This window comes from Aphelocoma coerulescens, chromosome 8 (genome assembly GCF_041296385.1).
Source record: "Aphelocoma coerulescens isolate FSJ_1873_10779 chromosome 8, UR_Acoe_1.0, whole genome shotgun sequence".
Lineage (NCBI taxonomy): Eukaryota > Metazoa > Chordata > Aves > Passeriformes > Corvidae > Aphelocoma > Aphelocoma coerulescens.
Window position 1 is genome coordinate 28880569 of NC_091022.1, and position 26876 is coordinate 28907444.

Here is a 26876-nt window from a genome sequence, read left to right on the forward strand (position 1 = left end):
AAATAGAATTTTAATTTGTGCTAATTCCTCTCTTCCCAGGGAAATGAAGTCTTCCTCTGGGGATGGCTTTTTTTTTTGTTGTAGAGTCCCCTGAAAGGTGAATTGGCAAGAATAAGCAGGGAAATACTTTAGCTACTATTCATTCATACATGCTGAAAAGAATGTATTTTCCCCCCTGTAAACATATTAGTTGCTACATCTTTTCCCTCTGTAGACAGCTAAAAAACATCTTCCCTGCAGACCAGTGAAATCCTTGCAGAGAATAATTATCATCAAACTTCCTTTTGTGTTTGGAGATCATCAGAATATTCTCCCTGAGTTTTGTTGCAAGCCTCAAACTTTCAGAGACCATCTATTTTAAAGAGCAGTGCCCATTTTGCAGGGTGACTGTACTATCCATGGAGATAGGAGAGAAAGGGTAGCAAGGCAGAGCCCTGGGATGGCTTTTCACAGGCACTGAGGAGTCTCCCCAGAGTTACAGAGGGCCTGGCCTCTTTCATGACCTCTCAGTGCATATTTCCTTAACCAAGCTGACTCAGGATGCTGGGGTCACTGAAACACAAGTTGTTTCAAAGGCTGGACTGAAGTGTACATGCCATGATCTCCAATAAATCCATATTAAACCACAGCCCCCGGATCAGGGGTGGTTACTGTGGTCTCTGGGGGCTAATGAGAAAATGGCACACGGTGACAGGAATGGATTCTCTCCATAACTTTTGCAGTTCAGCTCAAATTTATGCACACTCTGACACTGAGCATTTGCTCAGGCCATTCATCCATTCAAGCACTTATTGATGATGCACTGGGGCAAACTCAGAGGTTTCAGCCATGGCACACACCCAGGTGCCTTCATCCTTTTCTTATCCTTCACAGTGCCTTTCTGTCTAAGCTCCAACCTAGCAACCCATACGTGGGTTTAGAAACTGAGTTTTGTCTATAAATTAACCTTGACCAAAGCCCAGCACATTTTGGTGGCATCTTAAAAACACAAGGAAAAAAGTAACAGTGAATTGAACTGAATTGAATTGAATTGAATTGAATTGAATTGAATTGAATTGAATTGAATGCCAAACTGCTCATTGTTAAGCATGAACCTTATTAGAAGTGATTGTAATTTAGGAAATAGATCTCTGTTTTATATAAAAACACACACACACACACATATATATATATATCTCCACATATATATGTTTAAGGTACCTATACAGTCATTTAGATGTATCCTTAGATTTTGATGACTCCACTCCTGTTGGACAGTACTTCATTTTACATGTGGTTTCTACTGAAGCTAAATATTTCTAAATATCCTGCTATGTCGAAATAAGTATTTTTTGAGTTTAAGTAGTCAATTAGCTACTTTGGAAAATACCTAGAGAAGGGCCCCCCCCAGACTACTCTGGGAAACCTGGTCCAATATTCAATCACTTTCACTCTATAATAAAGACTTTTTTTTTTTTACATATAAATGGAATTTTCTGTATTTCTGTATTGCCTCTTGCTTTGTCTCTGGAAGTCACTGAGAAGAGCCTGGTTCAATCTCCTTCAGGCTGCCCTATCAGGTGTTTATCCACATTCATAAGGTGAAAATGGTATTCAAAATCATTCTTGGCATCTTCCTATCACGCTGCAAGAGCAATGAACATTAAAATACATCCTAGTTTTTTTTTTTTTTTTCTGTTACCTGAAGGCAATAAATCATGGGGTTACAGAGGTTACCTCAGCTAGGAATAAAGCCATCACCTTTAGCATTGGTTTCAGTAAAAACACAAACACTTCTGCAGTCAAATGGCAGAGTTTTATGGCTGTGGTTCTTTGAAACAACTAATAAATATTTGTTTGCCATTTCTCTCTGGGCCAACTGTCCACTTGCTAATTTACACATCACCAAGAGGCCACTGAACTCTTTCCTGTAGGTATTAACCCTATCCATTACTGTGCCACTGGAAATATAAACTGCCTGGAGGTTGAGAGATGTTTGGAATAAGAACAGCTCAGCCCACAGCAGGTCATCCTAAAGAGAGCTTGAAATCCCTCAAGAGCCTTGTAGTTCCTGATGTGACTCCATGGCAGTGTTTCAGCCCTGAGGATTGTGTGTAATCCTGTGGAGAGCTTTTCCACAGCTGTCACTGTCCTTTGGAGAGGATGGAGTTCTTCTAGTTTTGCTTCAGCTTTCCTTTGCCCTTCCCTTCTGATGTCACACCCACACCAGCAGCAGTGACTTTCACTGTATTGTCTGACTTCTCCAAAATTGGTACATGCCCGAATTACCTCCCCAACCATTTACAGATTTTACTTGTCTGGGCCAAATCTTCAGACTGGAAGGATCCAGCTCATAACCCTCAGCCTGGGAATTGTGTGCCCAGTTCTTCCCTGGGCTTATTTATAAATGCACATCTCAGGGTTTTATGTGTTTGTGTTCTTTGAAAACCTCATCTGTTTCCCTGGAGATTTCTGCTTCATCAGTTCCTGTCTGTGGGTCCCTGGCTGATAACCTGACTTCTAAAAGCCTGTGAATGCACTGACTGCAGTTGTTTATTTGTTTTCCTTCCTGTTTGGCTTGAAAAACCTGCTCTCTCTATTTTCTATTAAAAACTTTAAGAGAAACGCTCTTGCGTAATTTATTTTTGTTGTTGTTAATTACAGTTCTCCAGGTTTTTCCTCTCTGACCTGGTGCACCAGCATTAGCACAGCACTGCACTGGAGTTAACAGATTATTTCTGTTCCTTTGGGTGGGACAGGATGAGTGCCATGCTCACCACAGAGCTCCTGGGCATCTTGAACCAGCCTGTGAATAGCCTGGGGGTATTTTGCTCTGCTTCACACCATGGATTTCCCAAGCCTGTGGCTCCCATAGGGAGCAAGAACTGGAACAAGATTGGAGAGTGCACACTGGGGTGCCACACAGCTTAGAGCTGGTAATGGAACTGCCATTGATTTTTCCATTCTTTATGTAAAGGCAGCAAAACCTGGAGAACAAGCAGAACTTGGAAGATGTCATCATAGAATCAGAGAATGGTTGGCTTGGAAGGGACCTTAAAAATCATCTTGTTCCATGGGCAAGGACACCTTCCACTATCCCAGGTTGCTCCAAGCTCCATCCAGCCTGGCCTTAGACACTTCCAGGGATGAGGCAGCCACAGCTCCCCTGGGCACCCTGTGCCAGGGCCTCACCTCCCTCACAGGGAAGAATTTCTTCCTAATCCCTGATCTATATCTGTCCTAGCACTCCATGTCCTTGTAAACAGTTTCTCTCCAGCTTTCTTGGAGAATCACTGTTTAGGCAGCACGAAACAAAACAAGGAAACCCCAACAAAACCGAAACAAACAAACAAAAAATTGTGTAGGTTGTAGCATAGTCAAAAGGTTTCATGAGTTCCCCTGGAAGTGAATAAAAATGCAAGGAAGCAGCCAATCTGTAACACCTGCATGACCTGCCCGTGCTCTTGCTCTTGCTGATGGGAATGATTCTGTGGGAGGTGCAGGTTAGGTTAGAAAGGTCTCACCAGGTCCCTTCACCTGAGGAGCACCCTGACGTCTCCAGTACTGCCAGTGGCAGTGACCAACACGTGAGATAGATCCCTGTCCCTGGGAATGACTGTCAGGCCATGAGCAGAGCTGGAGATAAGCTTTGTTTAACAACATCACAGCCTGACAAGTGTTTTTCCCACCTCTCTCAAGGACTTCTGGACTCTGGCCTCTTGTTCCTGCTCAGACATTGCAGAGCATTCGCTGCAAAACACTTGAAAGGTGATGTTATTTACAGCTCGTCAGACTGCCCCTTGTGCCAGTGAGTTAGGAATGCACCAAAAGGACACAGGATGTGGTTTTTACTGAAGGACAAAGCCTATTTGCACACGAGGAGCCATCTCCTGAGCACCAGCCCTTTGCAAGTGAACCCTCTCCACCCCACCAGCGCCCAACAGCAGCCTGTGAGCTGCAGATTCAGCTTTTGTCAAAAACGCCCATGCAGAGCTGACCCTAAAATAAAGAAACCTTCGTTGTGATATTTTTCTTTTATAGCTCCCAACTACTGTAAACTGTGGAGGAGCAGAGCTGCAAAGCTGGCCATTAAACTGTCTGTTCTTTCCTGTTTGAACAGGACCTCTCCAGGGTGTTAGCTGCCTCAACCACCATGGGTCAACATCCAGGAAGAAAGACGTTTCTAAGGAAACCACGGAGGCTTTCCACCAAGGTGGTTGCATGAAAGCACTGAGACTGGTGAGAGTGACAAAAAGCAGTTCATTGGATATTGTAGAAAAAGGTAAAAAGTTATTGCATGCAGACTGTTTTTATAATGAGGCCATTCAGGCATAAAATCACTTTAAATAGGTAGTTTGTTTCCACATTGCAGAATTATTTTCGTCCTACTCTTTCAAGGAGGAGTTTATCTAGGCACAGTGGTGTATAAATAATAAATAGCCCCAGGGGCAAGGCATTTTTACTTTTTATCCCCCTGCTTCGTATCCTGTTGCAGTTGGTCTCAGGCTGCAAAATGAATTTTGTTTTCTGAAATAATATTATTTACTTTGAGCACAGTCCTGTGCGAGAGGCCATGAATTCTGTTCTGCAGTTGCAATGTCCTGAACCAGACAGGAGCTTTACAGTCCAGCATTTGCATCAAATGACTTTTCTGTGGCTTACAGGGCAGTTTGCTCTGAGGACAGGTACAGTCCCATTAGCTCAGGCACCTCCAGGAAAGCTCTGTGTGTGCATCCAGTGTTTGGATTGTGAATGGAATGTGAATGGTCCAGGGATAACCCATGGATAGAAGCACAGGATCACCCTGAAGGTGCTAGGTTAGAGAAGGAAGTGACAGCCACCACGCTGGAGATGCACCACGGTGAGACTCTGGACAGGCACAGCAGGTTCATTTCTTCTTTTTTCTGCCATGCTGAGCATCTCTGGATGTATTTGGAACAATAACCACATCCAATCTCCCAGCCAGCAAGAGCAGGAGGCCACACCAGCACCGGCACTTCCCTCCCAAGGCTTCATCCTGCCCTCTGTGGGCTGGGATGAGCCTGCCATCAACACCTGCTGGGAGGAACCAGTTTAGGGTCTGGCCATTCCCCCACCTGGACCCTTGATGAGTGGAGGTGGTGACCAGCAGCCCTGCAGAGACCCCACAGCTGCTGTCCTGGGACAGGAGGGAGGCTGGAGCAGCCATGGGGCTTGCCCTGCTCACCATGGCTCCCATGTAAGTTGTGGAGGCAGTTTGGGCACATTACCAATGACTGCCCCCAGTTGAATCCCACGGGCTCTTGGTTTGAATGTCATTCTCTCTCAGCTAGCTCTGACTTTGCCATTTTCTCCTGGCACAGCCCTGTGTGTTGCTACCCTGCACTCCAGTCCCTGCAGAGAGCCCTTGTTCAGTAGAGCAGAACTGGACTGAGCAAACAACAAATATTTAGGAGCCTCAGGGCACAGGAAAAAAAATGGAGTTTCCCTTCTATAATTTGTTTGTAGCCCCAGGCTTTCCCTATGGGTTTGGCAGGAGAGAAAGGAAACAGGAGAGTGCTGCTGCTTCTCGCCTCTTCCTTGGATTGCCACCTGTGCACCATCAGGGATGAATGATGGTCGTGAAACTGGCAAAAAGACAGCATTTTTGGTGGGAGACACACAGGGTTCGGTGGGGAGACCCCAGAAGGATGAAAAACACTGTAGGTGGCTCATGGAGGGGGATAACAGGGACCTGCAGAGGGGAAGGGTTGTGTTCAACGGGCTCGAGCCAAGAGCCTCCATCACACGTGCCAGAGAGCTCCAGAAGTTTGAACCTGGGGGAAATAAATGGAAAATGTTAAGGAAGGATCAGCCTGAAATGATCCAGACACACAATAAAGTCCCAGGTTGCTGGAGGGGGAGGGAGGGAAATTCCTGCTCTCCTCAAAGAACGTGAGTGATTAGCTCTAAAAGCCATGTGCCAACCTCCTCCTGCTCAAGATAAAATAACAGGTCATCTGTTGCAGCCCAGGGCCTTCCAGGCTGAAGTCTCATTTCTGTGCTCCAGGGCCTGAAGTGCTGGTTCAGAGGTCACCTCACAACCGAGCAAGGACCAAGCTCATTTTCACTGCAAACAGAGCCCTCGGGGCAGGACCCTGTGCTCAGTCCCTCACACGCCTTGGCAGAGAAGGAGAGGTTTGGAGATCAACAGCCTGGAACTGGTGGTGCCAGAGCAGGTGCTGGTGGTGTCACCATGCTGAGATGGGGATTTATCTTCACTCAGGTAGCAGAAAAGCTTGAACTGAAGACCTGCAAAACAAACCTGGCCTGAAGGAAACCCCCATGGTCCATTCCCTTGCACCAAAACACTGTCTTCATGCAGGAGCCATGTTATTCCTTCCCTAAACTGTGCCTTCACCTGCATGGTGGGTGATCTTTGTCCCAGCTAAAGATGCAGAGTGTTTGCAGGCAAGTGTAGGTCTCAATAAGCTCTTTGCCAATGCATAAAAAGAAAAAAAAAAAAAAAAAAAAAGGCCTCTCTTTAAAATGGAAACATTCATATTTGTGGTTTGAAAGGACCTTTCATTTCAGTTGCTTGACCCTGGTTTCCTGGTACTGGAACAGTAATAGTTAACGGGGTTTGGAAGGTGAAACAGTCGTGACAGCAGCACCTGAAGCACAGCAAACACCCACGGGGTGCTGGGCACAGTGATGTCCCTGTCCCTGTCCTTACCCTTACTGGGAGGAGGACTGCCATCAGCTGTACCTGGAGCTGTGCTGCTGGAGAGCTACAGAAGTCAAAAAGTCACGTGCTGCTAGCCTAAAAAAGAGTTTCCTTTTATTTATTTTTTTTTCCCCAGACAGCATCGAAAATCACAGTGCAAAACACAGGTGAAATAAAATGAGAACCCTTTTATCAGCCAGGGAAAACCACAGGGAGATCCTCTCCTCAATCCAACACAGTGCTTGTGTTAGAGGGCCATTAGATGAAAGGGAAAATAAACTAACCAGGATGCCGATGTTCTATACAATATTTTAGTCCACATTCCACCTGAGCCACGAATTTCCAACCTATCCCCTTCACTTATACACGACTCTGTTTTTTCCTGTAACAAATCCCGTATTCGCAGTCCTTTATTGCCCTCGGAAAAACCGCTGCCTTTCCTCAGAAAGAAAGAACCCACAAACCCTAAGGAACAGCTACATCACAACTGCAACACAAAAGCTCTCGGGGGCTCGCTGAGGTGCCCTGCAGGCCATTCTAGGTTTTAATGTTCATTCATTATATGCAAGAGCAGCTTTTTTCCATTACAAAGTGATCTATTTCACAGCTTTCAGCCCAGAGTGTCAAGCAATCAAGCAGCAGTTATGCCTTAACAATTGCTAATATATTTCAGCACCTAATGAATCTATGCAAAAAACGCAGGTAAAGGCTAGAAACAGCCTACAGTTAACTCCTGCCCTCCCCCTCCCCCTGCAAGGATTTTTACCCCCCTCCCTCCTCCCAATCTTATGTTTTTACTGCTTGGTAATTAATTAAAAAGATCAAGATAGAAGAAAGATGGAAACCTTGTTACTGGTGTAGTATTTCCATACCAGTTTTGCCCAGGGAAAACGTTTCCCAGGAGATTAGCTAATAGTTAAGCTATTAAAATCTTCTAAACTGGAAAGGTTATTTGCAAGGTCAGGCAACTTTACTAAGCTGGTAGTTTCAAAATTATCCTGGGTTCCTTTACTAATTCATCGATCAAAATGACACGTTTTAAATTACAGATGAAAATGGGACGGATTTAAGTTCCCGTCATGTAACCCCGGCATGAAAACTGCACATTACAAGGCTCTGACCGTGGTAATTTTTAAGTGAGAATGAAACATTTGTTCTTATTATGAAGTGCTGATTTACTACAAATTCACAAAGAGCTGAACCAGCCTTCACAGTGAAAACAGGTTCATCTGACCAGCTTCTCCCATGGGCTTTCAGCAGTTAACACGACATTATTCCCCTGCTAACATTAGCTATCCTTCCAATTCCCGGTTAAAAGCAGGGATGCACTTCACAGGAAGGAGACATGAAGGAGGGCTCTTCTAAGGGATTCACTAATTTAACCCAAAACTTCTATGTGGGAATCCAAGAGATCTGCAGGGGCCGAGCTCCTGTGATCTGTCTCAGAGCAGTACTAAACCCCACAAGGCAGGTCATGGGATGTCCATGGATGAGAGCTGTTGCCATTGGTGTACCAGGAGAAATTCCCAGGATCAGTGGCTGGGGTCAAAGGTTTGTTATTTCCCTTCTGCGAGGAATTTTGAAGTCCTCCATCTACATCAGTATTTGGATCATCCAGATGCCACCTTGCTAGGGTGGGAGTATGGGATTTCCAGGCTAACTCTGCCAATCTGTAGTTGCAACTGTTCCTAACACTAGGACCCCTACTTGTGGATAATTTCAGGTTGGGCAGTGCAGAAGTAGCATCTGAAAAATCTTGCTCTGGAGAGACTGAGCATCTCTTATATTTGAAGTCTGGCGCAGAGAGGAACATTTGCTTCTTTTTTGCAAAAATAAAGTGGGGAGGGAGTTGGGGAGTGGTTAAACAAACCTGTAAAGCATTAGGAGGCAGACAGGTTGCATCATCCAAAATCAGCACAGAGGACTGAGATGTCCAAGGCTTAACAAAAACCCACTTCCAGCCTTGTAGGGAATACTGGGGAGGCTCAGACTGGCAGACCTTGAGGCTTTTGCACGCTGTGCACAGCACTTGGTGCTCACAAGGGCCACATCCCCTCCTGAGCTATGTTTTTAAGGATGGTTTTGTGCTGTCAGAAGCACGAGGGCTGTTCCACCACCCTCTGCCTCAAACCATCCAGGTTTGGGGGCAGCAGTGGCAGAACTGCTTTTCTCACCATCTGGCCCCTCTGTGTCCTCCAGCAAAGGAGTCAGCACTTGTGGGTCCAGCTGCAGCAAACTCCATGTGTGGAAGCTTGAATCATTTTCTCTCCCAGCCAAGGCATCTGGATCCGTGGCTCGTTCAGCTAATAGCCTTGCTGGCAGTGCCGTGAGCAGCTCTGGAGATAAATAGTCATGGAGAGGCCTGGGGAGGGGCTCACCTGTCCTACAGGGCACTTTTCATTCTTTGCTTTGAAAGGATGTGACTCAGTGGCATAAATTTCATAGACTACAGAGAAAAACGCTACTGGATAATAACGATCTCCTTTCAAAGTCTCTCCTGTCGTATCTCCTGTTACTCCAAGGATTGTTCCTGTCAAGGTAATGTGTTTATAAGGTTTTTTTTTTTCGTCATGAACCAGTTGCAAAGTACTCAGGCAGCAGGACATATGGAAATCATATGAGGTTTTAGTGCACTACACTTGAAAGTGATCTCTTTAGGAACGCGGGGGCTCGCGAGTCACAGGGCATTGTTTAATGCCAGACTGCTGAGGCATCACCCAGAGCTGATGCATGGCAGGAAGGGAATCTGAAACTCCTCAGTCTTTCATCTTTGGGGGGATCACTAACTGCTCTGGGTTGAAAGTGTCTGTGGTGCTGGTCAAAAATCTCCCACTAAACTTTTTTCCAGGGAGAACATGGGGTTTGGTTACGTCAACACCATCTGTGTTCTCAGAACGTTTGTTTTTTTCTGCTGGAAACTGAAACCCCCACTGGTGAGCAGCCCAGTTCTCCCATCCAACACCTGACAAGGGGGTTTGGAGCAGTGGTGAGCACAGCTTCACCCACCCTGGTGATGTTTTCCTGAGCTGGCACCTCCCCACTGCCACAGAGCTGGAAAATGAGACTGGAAGGTAGTGCTGGGATAAGGGGGAATGGCTTTAAACTGGTACAGAGTGGGTTTAGGATCGATACTAGGAAGAAGTTCTTCCCTGTGAGAGTGGGGAGGCCCTGGCACAGGTTGCCCAGAGGAGCTGTGGCTGCCCCATCCCTTGAAGTGTTCAAGGCCCAGCTGGATGGAGCTTGGAGCAGCCTGGGATAGTGGAAGGTGTCTCTGCTTGAAACTGGATCATCTTAAGGGTTCCCTCCAACCCAAACCATTCTCTGAATCTCTGACTCTACGAATGACCACATGAGCAGATTTCAGGAGTGGGACTTTCTGACTCTGACTGTTTCCACATTTCATTTCTTGCCTGGCACATCCCTGACTGCACAAATCGAGCTCCAACCATGCTCACTGCCACTTTTTTTCTAGATAAACTCCATCCTCAGCATCCTTATGGGGTAACAGACCATAATTTCTTCATGAAGCACCAGCTGTAGAACCCGCCCATGGCTCTGGTCGTTGCTTACCTGTAACTCTGAAGCAGTGTGCAAACAGGCATTGCACAAGGCCAGCTCACACTTGCTCTTTTAACTCTGCATTCCAGGCTGAATGAAGCCTTGCAGCCCTGCACAATTCCAGGGGTAAGAAAATGCATCAGCTGAGCTGATAGAACAGCATCCAGATCTATGTGAGTAGAAAATAAATTTGCTTTGCAGAAGGCCTGGAGCTGAGAACACATGGGTTGGCAATTACAGTGTGACCATCAGGCTTGTTTTGCCTCTTATTTAAGTCACTGTATCATTAAAACTTTCCTTACTTGCAATCTCTTTGGTGGGAAAATTGCATATTTTTATATTTTAACAGGATGCACTTTATGCTGGCACCTCTCTTAATTTCATCTCTGGGACTGGCTGGTTCAGCTTCTGGAACAAGAAATGGCTGAGCAGACCTGTGGATTCTAGCTGAACATCATGAAGTCTGTAGTTTTCGTTTGGGGACAGCATGTGGGTTATTATTCAACCAGAAAACATATGTGAATAATTGAGGAAAGCAATCCAGCATTTAGGTTAGAAAATGTGAAGTCAGCTTGCCGTGAATAACATATCTCTGCATTTTGACCTGTTGCTGACAAAGAATATATTTCACTATTACCTGGATAGAAATGATTGGGGTTTTTTTCTCCTCTAAATGAAAGCCAGTTGAGAGAAGCTGGCAACAGACAAATGATGCTCATTCCTCCCCTGCTTTTACTTAATGGCTGATATCGAGATGCTCGGCATTCATTGGTGACATTACTATTAAAAACATATTTCTTATCTGGCTCTTTTATTCCTACAAATCGAGCATGGAAATAAATCTGTGCTGATGGAGCAGTGAGCAAGCAGTCATGGGAAGAGAGAAGAGAAGAGAAGAGAAGAGAAGAGAAGAGAAGAGAAGAGAAGAGAAGAGAAGAGAAGAGAAGAGAAGAGAAGAGAAGAGAAGAGAAGAGAAGAGAAGAGAAGAGAAGAGAAGAGAAGAGAAGAGAAGAGAAGAGAAGAGAAGAGAAGAGAAAAGAAGAAAGAAGAGAGAGAAGAGAAAAGAGCTGGCTTCGAGCTCAAGGCCACCAAGCTGTTCACCTGCATGGGCTGAGCTTGCCATGCATCACTTTCACACAGGGAACCACAAAACCCTAATCCTCAAGGAGCCAAAAATCATGCTGGACTCAAGAGAGGGGATGTAAAACCCAAAGGAGACACCAGTGCAGCCGCTCAGCCCAGCACTGGTGCTTTATGGGGAGGACTGGGACACCAGTATCTGTGTGGAATTCTTCCTGTAGCAATGCCAGGTGGAGGGACAGGGCAGGAGCACTTGGACAGCAGCAGAACATGCTGATCCACCATGCAATGCACTCTGGTCTTGGCAGGAGTTCATCCTATTAATCCCACAAATAAGTATATTAATATGTCAATATGTGGATGGAACACTTTACCAAGTGCAAAATAATCCCTGGCAAGCGATGTGTGTGTGTGTGATACATGATACACAAACACCATCCTACCCAGATCAGGTTTCCAGGGTTAAAAATACATGATGAATTAAAATTTCATATGAAATTCTAGCTTTGGTGAGTACTGGAAAACATTACTGTCCCCCTTCAACCCCATAAAGGCGTTTATTGGGGAAGATGAGTACATGTTTCACAGTCTTTTCCACAATGGAAGAGTGTTTTAATCTCAAGTGTTGCTGGGAAGAAATGAAATTAACTTACCAGATTGCTTTAAGGTATTAAAAAATCCTGCCATGGTCCTTAATGCCACGCAGGCAAGGTGGGACAGCACAGGGACTCAACTGAAATGTAATGACAGTAATAAATGTCATCTTTACTCACATTAACAAACATGAGTTTGAGGTGATGTTTTGCCTCCAGTTTATCTGAATTTCTCTGTTTATTATCTGCCCTTGGGACGTGGACAAAGCTTTACATGATTATCTGAAGTCAGCAAAGACATAACTTCAGGCTTTTTAAGATGTGTGGATGGGCTTCTTTGGAGTGCTGGAAGTGCGTGCAGACATGATCAGGTGTCTGCCCTGAAGGATTAGGGTGTCTGGTGACAGGGAAAATCCCAATCTTTCCTTGTGATGGCATCACCTACGGACCAAATGGAAAAAAAAAAAACCCAGAGGGCTGGAAAAAAGAGGAGACTGGGTGCCTCTGTATTTCATGGCAGCTCAGATTTGGCCACATCTTCGTAATTTTCTTGTTGCAAAGTCCTTTTAAGAACACGCTCTGTTGTTTGGCTGCAGGAGGACGTGTATCCAAAGAAGAATCCCATTACTCCTCTTACAGGAGGCCAAAATCCACCGCTGTCTCCTAGGGAGGCTCTGAGTTGCACTTGTCATTCTTGAATTTCAATGCAAAAGGGAAATGTTGGTGTCTCAGGAGCTGACTGATGTGTGCCTCTGGCTGTGTGAGAGCCACACTCACTGCAGGGACCTTCAAAGGCAAATCCTGAGCTACTCCAGCCTGCAGCCTGCAAACAGCCCGGATTAGTAGGGAATAACATCCCTCCTCTCCCCTTCTTGGACTCCCTCAGGAATAACCTGATATGGTATGAAAACAAAACCCCCCTGTTGCTCCATTTTGCATTCAGCCCTACAAGGACAACAAGGGACAAAACGATCAAACAAAATTGATGAGGACACCAGGCAAAGCTTGGGTGCAAACCACTTCCAGATTTAACACCAGCTTTGCCTTTATATTCCCACTGAAATCACAATTTCACTGCCTAAGTAACTCAGGAAGGAGCCAACCACTTTGGAGCCAGGCTCTTGGTGCAGTTTTTATTTGTGATATTTTTCCGTTGTGTCCGAACATAGTTTTAATTTCGTGTCAAAATAAATCTGAGGCTGATAATTTTTATGATTGTTTTACTGAGAAAAGACAGTAAACTACTTGCTTTGGCTGTGCTTCCTACCCTGCAGAAATTACTTGTCCAAGCACAGCAGCAAAGTGGGTGAGGGAAGGAACGAAAAGAAGAAGCACCTGCCCACAAAATTCTTTAATCCCTTGAAAAAACAGAATTAAGACTCAAGACATTGGGCAAAAAATGCTTGTCATGTTCTCTGTTTCAAAGGAAGGGTGTCAACTCACAGAGCAATGTAAAAAAGCTGCAAAGTTTGGGTAAAATCCCTCTCCCATGGTTTGTAGTGCCAGCCACAAAGCAGGCAGCAGAGAGGAGGAGTCACCTCTCAAAGCTGCTCTGCCTTTACCTCAAAGGCATGTAAATCCCAAAGAGCCAGCGCTTCCTTGACTCCTTGAAAATAAAGCAGAGAAAGTGCTTGGGAAAATCTGGGTGAGCAGCAGCACCCATGGGGAGGATGGGAGAAGGAGGGGGAGGGAAGAAAAAGCTGTTTTTCTGCAGTTTCTTCCACAAACTACTCTTTGTAGGCTTAGTAGGAAAGCATCTTTTCCCAGCTCTGGAGTGGGGCTTTGCTGAGCCCAAGGACATGCCCAGGTAGATTCCACATGAGAAAAACAGAGAGTTCAAGCTGCAGAAAAAGAGTGACCTAGGAGAGAAATGTAAGGACAGTGTGTAGTCTGAGAGCTCCCTGTAGCTCCAGTTAGGCTGCATCAACACCTTGGACTGACTTCTTGCTCCAGAAGTTGTCACTTTGGTGCAGCTGGGCGGACTGGAAAACATCCTGGTATAAAATGATATTTGCAGAGGAACCAGAGAAAGAAGAGGTCACACCATTTGTGAAAGCAATCTGAGCAGGGAAGCACAGGCAATGCTGGCAGCTCAGCTCATCAGGGCCTAAAGTTAATAAAGCAGAAGTGGAGGAAGGGAGATAAGCCCTGGCACAGCTCTTGGAGTAGGATGGGGGTTTCTCGCTGCACTGTGGAATTCAGCCACCCCAAAGCCCCACCTTCTCTCTCCTTTCTTTAGGCAACAAACCCCCCAATCTTAGCTCCTAGAAACTTCAGCTGGTGCTGTACACTGTTATTTATTTGTGCCTCCTGGTGCTGCTGAGCGATCCTACAGGAATATGAGCAAGCAGCAGGATGTTTCCATCTCTGGTGCAGGCAGAGGAAGTGATATCATCCTGGGGGAACCCGTGGACCAAGAAGATGAGGCAGATGGGATTTTCAGAACCACTCTGAGCTGAACAAGGCCTGATCTCACTGAGGTTAATTGGAGGAACATCATTACTGGGGGCAGTCCCAGCCAGGGCTGTGCAGCATCAGGCAGTGCTCCCTGGACAGATGCAATGGGAAGCGTTGTCTCCTGGACAATCTGGCCTTGATTAAGCTGGAAAAGCATGTTCTCAGCAGTGACATTGCTGGTGACCTCCACAGGCTACACAGGACATCAGTGCTGCTGTGAGCAGCACTGCAGCTCTCCTCACCCTCCAGGAAATGTCTCAGAGGACAAAACCTGCAAGTGGAAAAGCTGAAAAGTGCCTTAGAGGAGCAGACCTCTGGACAGGAAAGTGGGTGACTTCTGGGATAAGAAGAACTGGTATTTTGCACAATAAAATTCCAGAATGACTCCAGATTCCCCTGATGGAGGCCAGGTTTGTTCTGTTACTTCTGTGTAAGTCAGCTGTTAGGTTGCTTCTTTTCTTTGGGTGTTTCCATGGCTACTGAATGAAGCCTTCCCACTAACTCCTCTTTTTGAAAAGTAGGAATTTAGACAAGTTTGAGTTGTCTTTGGGGGAAAAAAATAAAAGCTGAGTGGATCTGGCTTCTCCTCTGATCAGACATCATAGACATGCTGTTGGTTTCCACACCAAGAGGTGATTGGAAGCAGAGGTGAGACCCGTGGGTTAACTGGAAAATATTATTGTGCTCATCCCACGTGACCTTTCCTCACCAAAACGTTAGGAAACCAAGCTGTGCAGGATGGAGCAGCCTCAGATTGCTGGCAGATGTCAGGATGAAGAGAAGAAGAAGTTCATTTCCGTCTGTGAGGGAAAGGTCACCGAGGAGCACAGCTGATGGCAGCATGGATGTGCCACTGAAAATGACAGCAGGCTGCTGCCAGGGACATTTTCCATGCAGGCAGCACATTCCAGAGCTCCAGATCAAGTTAGGGTGAGGTTAGGTGTAAATCCATGCTCAACCTCAGACACCCACCGCTGTCCAAGCTGTTTTAAAGTCCTTTGCACCCCGATATTTCCACAGAGCAGCTCCTCAGGGTGGGTGATTTCCAAAGAGGCTGAGTGTACAAACGAGTGGTGGCAGGTGGTTGGGTTGGGAAAACCTGCAGCTGGAGGAGTGGTGGGGCTGGATATTTTGCAGTGTTTGGACTGTTTGTGAGCATGGCCTGACTCAGCTGTCTGCGTTTTCTCCCACACAAGAATGGATATTTCATGCAAACTTTGCCGTCCTGTTCATGTTTCCTGTGTATAAGAAAAGACCCGAAGGCCGAGAAGGAGACAATGCAGAAGTCGTGATGTATGAAGGATACAAATAAGCCAGGAGCATTTTAAAAGGAAACTGTTCAGTATTCTGAATTACCTAGCAGCAGAAGAGTTGGAGGAAAGAAGGGAGTTACTGGCTGATGGTAAAAACAGGTGGCTGCACTGTGGGAGATGTAGTTGTCACTTAAACATAGTGAGGAAGAGGAAGACAAAGACCTTCTGCCTGACAGGTTTTGGTGGGAACAGCTCCAGGGGTGGGAGATGCTCTGGAGAAGGGTGAATAACTGGTGAGTGGCTCAACTTGAGGCAGGTGAGGAGATGTTTAGACATGTAAGGAGATGTTTCTGTCCCATCACCACAGGTATGCTGGGCACCTCTCCCATCTCCCCAAGCAGGATACCCCATCCCTGGGAGTGTCCAAGGCCAGGCTGGACAGGGCTTGGAGCAACCTGGTCTAGGGGAAAGTATCCCTGCCCATGGCAGGGGGTGGAACTGGATGATCTTTAATGTCCCTTCCCACTCAAACCATTGTATGATTCCATGATTTTATGATCCCCGTTTGCAACACTGCTACTTCTGATATTAATCTTTTTACCCCTTCTCCTTCCATTGCGTGTATGAATCCTTTGAGAGTCCAGCAGTTTCAACCAAGTATTAATTCTACCTTTTTTTAAAAAACAAGAATCCCTTAAAAAGCCTCTGTACAATGTACAACACTGAATTAATTTCCTTTGCTTGAAGCTCCTCCCTGAAAATCATCTCAGCATTTTGGGGTCTGACTATTCACAAGCAGAGCCGGAGCGTGAGCCAGTCAAAGCTCAACACCTCTGAAAAGTCAGCCTGGGCTCCTCTGGGAACCAGGAGCTGAACAGGCCACATGAGAGCTAGAGGGTCCTCCTCTGGAGGGGATGCCAAGCTGCTGTCTGGCTCACACATGGACCATCCCGATGGAAGACTGCAAAGCCTCGTCATCCACACTGAAAGTCAGACAGGGATTCGTGTAGTAACAAATTCTCTGCTGGCTCAATTCTCCCCACCAGTGACTCTTTCTGTACTCTTCCCCTTCCTGGTGTATGTGCCTCTTTTGAGACTGCCATGGATTGGGACTTCATCTTCAGACGAACTGCTGCTTGCCCAGAGTCTGTCACTGCTCTGTGGTCACCAGCAGAAGAAATGCCTGAAAACATTATCATCATTATGATAATTATGGTTGTGATTGCTGCTCATTCCCAGGAAAACAACAGCGTTTTCTCACACAGGAATCCCTGATAAACCAGCAGCAAATATTTTTTATTTTATTTGAATTGTTTCTAACAGGAATAACACTCACCTCCCTCTCCTTTAGAGCCATGTCTGTGGGTACCAGCAGCAGGCTCTGTGTAACCCAAGTGAAAACAGCGAAAGGTAAATGGGAAAGAGATGTTAGAGTGCTTCTAATCATCTCAGGCTTCCTTTGACACATGTTTTTAATTGCTTAGAGGGGAAAGAAAAGGGGGGGGGGGAAGAAATAAACCCAGTTATGAATAATCTAATAAGCTTCCCAACCACCTGTGAAACGTGGCTTCCCAGCTGCAGAGAATCAAAGGCAGGAATAGAAAACAGAGCATTCTCTGAGGCAACACACTTCCACATTAGATGCACGTCATTCCAAAGCCACAGAAGAAAAATGCATTAATGCCCTTTTTGGACTCATGGCATTCATGAAATGTATGAAAAAGTATCTCGAAGGAGTGTTTATGTAAGGAGCACCAAGAATCTGCTTTACAGTCAAAAGGTAGAGGGGGAAGATGGAAGAGGGAAACCTGCTCCTTGGCATCCTTTCAAATGAAAAGAACAACATCATCAGGAAAATCCCACATAGCATCTATTTGAGGAATTGCAGTCCAGCAGGCAAAATTACTCAGGAATAATTAAGCATGTTTCCCTGATTTAGAGATATTCAGGAGTAAGCATTCAAGCAAAGTTAAAATGCAGAGCTGTATAGGCACGGCTTTATTCCAGAAGCAATTTGTTTTGCTGGTATGAAAAGAGTGTTATTTTCACTGCATTTTGGAGCCACACAGCAAATGTCCTCAAGAAGCTGTTTTTTCATGGGAAAGAGCTGCTACACGGTGGGGAAAAAGGTAACATCCTGACACGGAGGAGGGAAAAAAAGGGAGCTGTACTTTCAAGGCTGTTTTGACATGTTTTTCTTCTACACTGAACCAGACTTCAAATACAGCTTCTTAACCACGACAGCTCAGTGACCCACCCAGAGAACTCTTTTTCCACAAACAATATAGCATCAGGAGAAGGAGCCTGAGAGGAAAAGCAAACACTCCTTAAAGCAACTGCTTTATTTGGATAGTTCTGAACCACTGGCATTGGGGGCAGGTTTTAAGTTGGTGGGCGTGAGGAGAGGAAAGCTCATGGTTTTGATTTGAAGTAGCCACATCAAAACCTGTTTTAGAGAAGGGAATGGCAGTATTTTGAAAAATACATCCTTCTTAAGGGAATGTTAGGGAAAACAATTCCATGGCCTGTTGAATGATAAAAGCCAATGCGCTGGCTGAGGGAAAAAAAAATTGCCTTTAAGTGCCTTGGATAAATGTAAGATATACCTTGGCTGGCTGCAGCAGTGCCTTTAGGTGAAGGAAATTGTCATTCACACGTGTTGCTTGCAGGCACAGAAGGGTCAGCCAGGAGGACTGGTGTCAAAATGTTGTCCTTTCTTCCCCACCAGCCTGCCATCGTGCTCACAGTGTCAGCAAGGAACTAAAAACTGCCTGTCTCACCCTAAAGGGATCCACATGGATACACCCACCCATCCTAGCTGGATGCCTCCTGTCAGTCAGGAGTCCCCAAGTCATTGCTGGTGCAGCACTGGTGGGTGACACACAAACCTGCACGCTGGCAGATGTGGGATGGTGTTGGATAGCAACACTGAGTGGGGCTACTGGGAAATTAGGACATCCCTTGCAGACTTGTCCAGCCTTTGGCTTGGCATTTCACGTGCACTCCTGATAACTGTGTTATAAACCTCCTCTGTGCTTTTATTTGGTGATGGTATTTCACATCTCATGCTACCACAATACTGCCTCTCCCCCAGACGGCTGCTCACATGTCCAAAGAACTCTTCCTACTTTTTGTGTAGGAAATGTGCATTTCCACAGGTGAGCAGAACCAAGGCAGCTCTTCTGCACTGCCAGAATTCAGGGCAGATGGGGAGAAGCACAGACCCAGCAGCAGGTGGGTGACATCCCCACCCAAGTCCAAGGTTGGGGTGGGTGGCCGTGGCATGGCTGGACTAAGAAAGGACTTATATGCCAGCCCCTTTCCTGATGGGCCATGAAGTTTCTGGTTGAGGCATCCAGAGATCAGCAGTGCGCTTCCACGAAGGTTTTTGAGGTCTGGGAATGTGTTTTCATTCCGGTGTGGAAAAAGAACCAAACTTTTCAAATGCTTCCCTGAAATGTTTTTTGTTGTTGTTGCTGTTGAAACATCTGGTTCCAGATAGAAGATCAGGGTTCTCATTTAGATCCTTCTCTGCTTATAAATTGACCCCAGAAAATCTGAACACTTTCCCATGGAAATGTTATTAATGGGACTATTTCACTGCAAGATGTTCTGCTTTGCATGAAGCAGCGTTTTCCAACAACGACAACAAATCTCATTAGAATGTTTGAGTAGCTCCAGTCTCCAAAAGCACCAAGCGGCTTTTTGAGCATCTTCAGATCCTGCAGCCTAAAGCACGCAACAACAAAGTAACATTATTGTCACCCATGAGATAGGCAATAATTCGGAATTCACTTTGCATATCTGTAATGGACCCACATCAATGGAGCTTTGTTTGCAAGAAATCTCTTACAAAAATGGAAAAAGGAAAATGCCATGAAATACCTCCAGCCTCTCAATGCCATTCAGCAAGGATGCATTTTGGTCATTAATCATCCACATTTAGGCAAGCAGTTAGAAAAGCCCAGCTGTTCCAGGCCACAATGCTGTCCTTTATTGCATTAACGCCTCCCTACTAACAAGACAACTTCAACACATGATCCCCAAGAAGGGCCAGAATGCCTTATTCCCAGCGTGGTCATTGTGGCATTGTTCTAGATTGAAAAGTTCATGGAGTTAATGCCTTTTTAAGAAATCCCAGTTGAGCCTAATTATCTTGTGAAGAGTTCTGTGCAGGCGATATCTGATTTCAAACCAGCGCTGTGTTTACCCGGCAGCTCCCAGGACAGCGTGGGGTCTCTGGGGACTCTGAACGTGAGCTCCCCTAAAAACCTTCACGGGAAGCACAGGCTGGGAGCAATTTTGGACACCACCCCTGCAGAGGTGCAGGTTTGGGATGGGGCTGGGTACGAAACAAGCTCTGAGTTTCCAACAGGTGGGAGCTGCCTGGTGCATTTAACCTGTGCTTAGGGCCACGTGCTGCTGAAGCACTGACCAAATGACACCTTAATCCTCCCCCTTCCAGTGATGTGTGGTGCAGAGCTGCAGCATTTCCTCTGCTCCTCTCCAATTCAGGAGCTTTTTTTCCCCCATGAATCCGACATCCTGCTCCCAGCCTTCCTTTTCCTGATACTCACACCCACTTCTCCAGCAATGTGGTCCTTTCTCTTCCCGCCGCTTGTCCTCCTACTCACCGGTGTCCAACCATTCCTGGAGCTGCCAAGCCTGGGCTTTCCCAGGGAATTTGGTGCTGGGAGGGATTCAGGCACTGCTGAGCCACACCAGGCTGCTGAGCACTTCCAAGCAAAGCTCAGGGTGTATTTTCCTGTATCCAGACATTGCACATCCTCCCGCACAGGGCCTTGATTCCTCATTTTCGCCCCAGGACTGGGACTGCTCGCAGCCACCCCCTCTTTTGGCAGTACCTCTTCCCATCCATGCCTTCCAGGGACTAAATCCACCACTGTTCAAACCCACAGCTTTGGAGTGGGTTTAAAATTTCCCAGGGCGCATTCCTACGACCTCTAGTTTCCAAACTCCAAGGAATTTGCCACACAAACATATTCCTTCCCTTTATTTGTTTCTTCCAAGTAATTAGAGGGGGGATTGTTTGCTACCTGTCATACCTTGGTATAAGCCATTTGGGAACAAAGTGAGAAAAGGAAAAAAAAGGAAAAAAGAGAGACTTGAAGTGGATTTAGACTGCTGATTGTAGTAACAAGAGGAGGTATTTTAATGACAGGTTTAAGACTTGCTAAGTAACTGCCATGAGGATTATGAATATATTTTGTAACAGGGTAAGATTAAGAGATAATCCTTAAAAAAAAATAAAATACAGCAAATGGATTTTTAGATGAAAAATAAACTACAAAAAAATACCAAAAGCCTTCGGAAATTCTGCACAGGAAAAGATTTCCCTAGAAATATTGACTTTGTTAAACATTTTCAGGTCAGTGTCCTCGGCAGGATTAAGTTGGTGTGCCTTAATGTGAGTGGAACGGTGTTGATTTATACCTCGTTTAACTTGGGCATTTTTAAATGAACTAACAAGCTCCTTGCCAAGCAGCAGCCTGGCATCCTCAGCCACAGGGAGTGTGGTCTGCAAGGAGCAAGCTGCCTTCCTTAGAAAATGAGCTCTTGCTCCCAAACAATGCCGTTATTGATACCTAAATGTCATATGGAAATTTTGAGGACACTTGGGGCCTTTCTCTTTCCTGACTCCACAAGACTTGATCTTAACCCTCGCCCAGCTGAATCTCTGACCAGCCCTTAGCTTTTGGATTTGACCCTTTCATTCTGTATTCATCACGAGGAAGACAGGAAAGGCTGTATTTTCACTCTTTATCAGCAGTGGGAATGTCCTGGATGCGGCACCTTCTTGGCTGTACGTGCCTGGTTTTGTATCCACAAATCCATGCAGATCCCTGCTGACAATGATCAGTTTCTGAGCAGGTTTTGGGGCCCTGCAAGACCAGCTGAAGACTTGAATTCTTGTACTTGGTGAGGGACAATATCTGCATCTGTAACACAAACCCTGCATCAACAGGAAGGGCTCTGCCTTTCTGCTGGCCAGAAGAAACTGGGACTGTTTTCCTCGCCATCTTTTTAAAATGACACTTATTCCAGTACAAAGAGGAGTACAAATTTAGAAACGAGTTAAAAGTGTTTTCAGGAAGTGTTATAGGCTCTTTCAGCCAACTTGAAGCTGAGCTTCACCAAGTCTGCTTTCCAGCTGAAAAATCAGCATCAGGACTTGGAGTCCATAGTGGGAATCTCTGGTCTAAAGCATACCTGAGCTTTGTCTTTGCAAGTAACACAATCTTTTTTTCCAAGAGGGATGCATTGATATTACCCACAAATGAGACACCTCAGGAGCCCTTCACTTAAAAGCAGTAGAGGAAAAAACAGTCCATGGAAATAAAAATAAGAATTAATAGATCATTTTTGGTTGGAAGCATCCTATCAGCCTTTTACAGTCTGTTAGGAATGAGAGGTGATGATCACTGCCTGTCACACTGTGGGATAAATCCCAGCTGCCAAAGGCTGCACCCATGGGTGGATCTTTGCCCCAATCCAGACCGAGGCAACACTCAAACTCTGTTGCTGCTGTGACATTGCATTGCATTTTGGGGCTGCAGAAGGGCTCTCTAAGATCACAGAGAGAGAAATTACAGCAAGCTGATTTAAGTGAAGGATAATGTAGCTCAAAAGGACAAAGTAGTCAGGGCATAACCTTCCTCAAGACCCTCTGGAGTCAGTGCAAGCCACTACATATATCAGGACAGGTTTTGCAGCAAGCTCGTGGTGAAGTGTCCAGTTATGGTCTTTGTTTGGTCCATGGCCAGAGAGAAGCAAAAACTGCTTTTTCTCCCACAGAAACAGTTTCTTGCCAAGTATCCCCACACAAAGAAAACAAACACACGAGAAGGCACCATCACAGATACCTAGGGAGATAAGCTGCAAAAACATGTGCTCTGGGCAAAAGTGCAAGGTGCAGAATGTGAGTTCATGGTCTACATGTGTTCTTCACTCTGCTTTGTTTGTTTTTGCTCGGTTTTGATGTGTTAAATTAAGGGATAGTTCATGGCCATAAGTCATCTTCTTGCTGTTGGAAGCCAAATAGTGGGAAGCAGGTATCTTGCACATCAGAGACCAGCTGTTTCATAGGCAGACTTCAAATGCCAGAGCGAGAACACGAGCAGTTGTTCCGTGGCTTTACGGTGTTGAAGTAACTCCAAAGTTCCAGGAACAAAAATTGCCCTAGGTCCCAACTGCAAATTAGAAAGGGATGAAAATATCTGCTCCTCAAAGGGCTTCAGATATTGAGATCATTAGACTATACCGGGGGTGAGACTGAGTTTCTGTGATCCTACGTGGTGCAGTTGCTGCTCCGAAGGCTTAGCTTGGAGCGGGACCAGCCTGTGCAGCACACAAGGTGGAAAATCTGAAAGGGTGATTCTGCCCCCACAGTTCAGGGGAAGGGAGGGAAAAATGACAGTCCTTCAGCTGCTTCTGTCACACAGGGAGCAGGGATGTGCATGAGGCCAGTGGTGTCCCCTCAGATGGCTGTGGTGGTCCTCTTTCCCCCTTCCATCAAAAGGGGAAGGCTCTTCTCTCCAAATCCTTTTACTTCCTCCCCTATCCTGTGCTCCCATCTGGAACAGCCCACATTTTTTCCTACTCTGCTTTCATCTGCTCCTTCATCAGCTGTTTTGGTGATCAGGCCAGGCTGGGTGGGGCCCTGAGCAGCCTGCTCTGGTGGAAGGTGTCCCTGCTCACAGTGGCAGAGTTGAACTAGGTGATCTTTAAAGCCCCTTCCTATCCAAGCCACTCTATGGTCCTATAATTTTCATCCAAGGTGGGGTCAGATACTTCCTGCTAAATCTGGTCTGGCTCCTGAAGTTCTGTGTGCAACACACAGAGGTGGAAAGTCTTGTAAAGGTACAATCAAAGAAATCACATAATTTGGAGAAGAGATGGATGCTCTCAACAGGTACAAATAGACAGTTAAATACTTTTCTTCCCATTTTCAGGGAATCACAGAGTAGTTTGGGTTGGGAGGGATCTTTATGGGTCATCTACTCCAAACTCCCTTTAATAACAGGGACACCTTTAACTAGATCAGGTCTCTCAGTCCAAACTGGCCCTGTCCAAACTGGCCTTGAATGTTTCCAGGGCTGGGGCAGTCACCACCTCTCTGGGCAACCTGTGCCAGTGTTTGACCACCCTCACTGTAAAAACTTTCTTCTTTATATCCAGTCTGAATTGACCCTCTTTTAGTTTAAAAACATCACCTTCTGTCCTGGTCACAACAGGCCCTGCTAAAAAATTTGTCCTCTAAAAAATTGTTCCCTTTAAGTACTGAAAGGCTGCAATAACATTGACCTGGAGCATTCACTTCTCCAGGCTGAAAAACCCCAACTCTCTCAGCCCATCTCCGTGGAAGAGATGCTCCACCTCTCTTGATTTTATTGACAAGAGGAACTTGGGCAGCAAGACAAAGAAAAATCAAATTTTCTACAAAATTTTCCCTTGCCAAAACCCTGACTTACAGCTGTTAACATTTAGAGAACATCATCCTAAAAGTGTAGTGCAGCAGTAAAATCTCAGGGTTGTCACAACCTTGCTACTTGTGCATCTGGCAAGCGTGCTGTCAAGCACCAGGCTAAAAGCAGCAGCAATCAAAGCTGGAGGATGATCAAATATTTCTGGTTTGTGTTGCATTGTGATCACCATTTTTATCTTTTTGTTTCATAACAGAGCATTTCAGGAGACAGTGGGGAAACTGCTGGAAGCCAAAATCATGTCACTCTGCTGGGCTGCACAGACAGTGGCTGGGAACCCAAATATTGTCCGGTGTCTGGGAGACAGAGAGGGCTGGATCAAGTAATAAAAAAGAAATACAATTATTTTTTATCCCCATAAATAAACAGTGAAATTCTCAGTTTGTTATTTATGGGTTTCATAGCTTCAACTACTCTCTGGAAGTGTTTCCAAGAGGTCCACCGAAATTTTACCACGAAGATAACTTTCCTCATAAAATTCCAGAAGTGGGATATTCATTCCTGGTTGCTCAATATTCAGCTCCCCAAGCAGGAAACAGAGGGTTTAAATCATCAGTGTCACACCAGGACTTCAGAGAAATTAAACTAAGCAGTTTTTTAACACGCCTCAGTCGCCAGAAGAGTTTGCATAATATGCATACCAATAATGAAGGCTTTCATAGACTCATCCATCACTGCACACAGGGATTGGATACATCTGTTAATTTATTTCCAATGGATAACCCACTCTGTTCAGAACTAAAGGAAGGTCTCAGCCATTGAGTCTCCCTTTTATATCCATCACAGCTCATTGGTACCTGTGATGCTAATGAAACCACCAACCAATGCACAGCTCGGCATCAAGGTTGCAGTTCTCCTGTATGTTTTCCCAAATCCAATTTAAAGTCATAATGTACTTTATTAGCTGCAGACAGAATATTTAAATTCAAAATATTTGTTTTTTAAAAGTTTCATCTTTTGAAATGCCAATTGGTGACATTCAAGCCACATGTTAGCCCCTTGTTTTTAGGGTAGAGGGTGTACCTTAGTACAAACCTTTCTCTGTTTCTTGAAAAAACAACAATAAAACACCCTTTGCCTTTTATCCACATCTGGCTGCAGCAAAAACAGTGACCCATGGAATTCAAAATTTCATACTTCACTGCTGCAGGCAAAGTCCAGAGGTTACTCTTGCTGTGTTTGTGAAAGATGTAGCGCTGTCAGAAGGAGAAGAGCTTATTGAAAAAACACGTGGGGGTTCTGTTTCCAAAAATTATGGGATTAGTTGGTGATAAGGGACTTTTTAATGCCCTCTAGCCATTCGTGGGGCTTAATAAGGAATGCTTCTGTTAATTGCAAGACAAGAGTGAAGAGTTTATGTGAGATCTTGGAGAGTGCCGCCACCACCACCACAGCTCAGCTGCTCTGTGTTGCAGAAGTAATATCTCTCCAAAGGCCTGCAATTCCAAGGAGTTAGGCATAAATAATAAAGCAAGAGCAACCTTGAATTCAACCTTACACAAAAGATGTCACAATGCCATGATGGCTCAAGCTTCCCTCAAATTCAAGGAGGGAAGGGGTTATCAGGAGGAGGAGGAGGAGGAGGATGAGTTTAAGTCATTTTCCCAATGCTGCCATTCATAAATCAGCTTTCTGCATTCCCAGGGACAATCAAGTAGAACTAAAATTTGGCCTGGATTGACAAACTGGGAGTCCTGCTCCAATCCGTGTTCATCAAGCTCTTACTTTGTAAGGCAAAGCAAAATGCCATCAATACTACAAACCCTACCGGAGAGAGGGATGAGCCCAAAGACAACCACCATCATTTTTATCATCCCTTTAGCCCATTGCTGGAGGTTTCAAACTCATCTCTCATGTTCCTGTCCTCTCATGAAAGGCATTCCCTCTTGCTGGGTATTTTTTGGGGTGAGAAAGTACAGCTGGGTGAGCACAGCTCTGTGGAAATAGAGATGTGGGAAGCCTCTGTCAGCCTCACCATTCCCAAATGAATTTTTCCTCTTGAGGAATGTAGGTGGATGATGGAGCAGCTGTCCAGGATCATGTCCTGTGGGAGAGGCTGTGCCCAGGGAGCAGCAGGGAGCAATGCTAGCAACATGGAAATCCTCCTGCCTTTGTCAGCAGGGAGCATCCTCTGCTCAGGTACTCTGGAGCATCCCGAAGAAAGGCCACAGTGATGTGATTGATGCAGGGAATTCTGTGCTGTAATGAGCCCTCTGTGGAGCAGGGGCAGGTCAGGAAATGTTCTTCTACACAGTAAATGCAGGTTTTTGGAGACAGTTCCAACCAAACCCTTCTTCCATCAATTTTCCACCACTTGTGTGGGAAGAAGCAGCAAAGCAGTGGGCAGGACTGGCCTGTCTCTGTGGTGGGATCCCTGCACAGGGATGCCAGCAGGTGCTGGGCACAGCAGCACAAGAGCAGATGATGAAAATCTGCCCAACACTACCAGGTCCTTGCTGTGCTTTCCCCCAGCACACCCGCTGCAAGATCCACGTGCTGCTCCTTCGAAGGGAAGTGTCCAGATCCCAAATCTGTTTTTTTCTGGGATGCAAATCCCCTCATCTTTCATGTGTGTGTAGGGAGGGGGGTGGGGGATGACTTTACAACTTTAATGACTGCAGAAAGACATTCATCTGCCGGTAGGACCTTTAGGAAGCACATTTCCTTCTGCCGTGCATGTGACTCAGGAAAACATTTGGTTGACATCTTTCTTTGAAGCTCCCCAATCATCCTACATATCTACAAAACCCCAAGCAGCAAACCACTG

At 45.6% G+C, this 26876-nt stretch overlaps 1 long non-coding RNA gene across 2 annotated transcripts in view; it reads left to right on the forward strand.

The window, feature by feature from the left end:
• The window catches only part of LOC138114092 (uncharacterized), a 100766-nt gene extending 76322 nt beyond the window's left edge, over positions 1–24444 (forward strand). For both annotated transcript variants that reach the window (XR_011152486.1, XR_011152485.1), the window contains 2 exons: positions 4100–4261; positions 24306–24444. This is a non-coding gene — a long non-coding RNA (uncharacterized lncRNA). The remainder of the gene's footprint in view (positions 1–4099; positions 4262–24305) is intronic.
• Positions 24445–26876: the final 2432 nt, after the last annotated feature.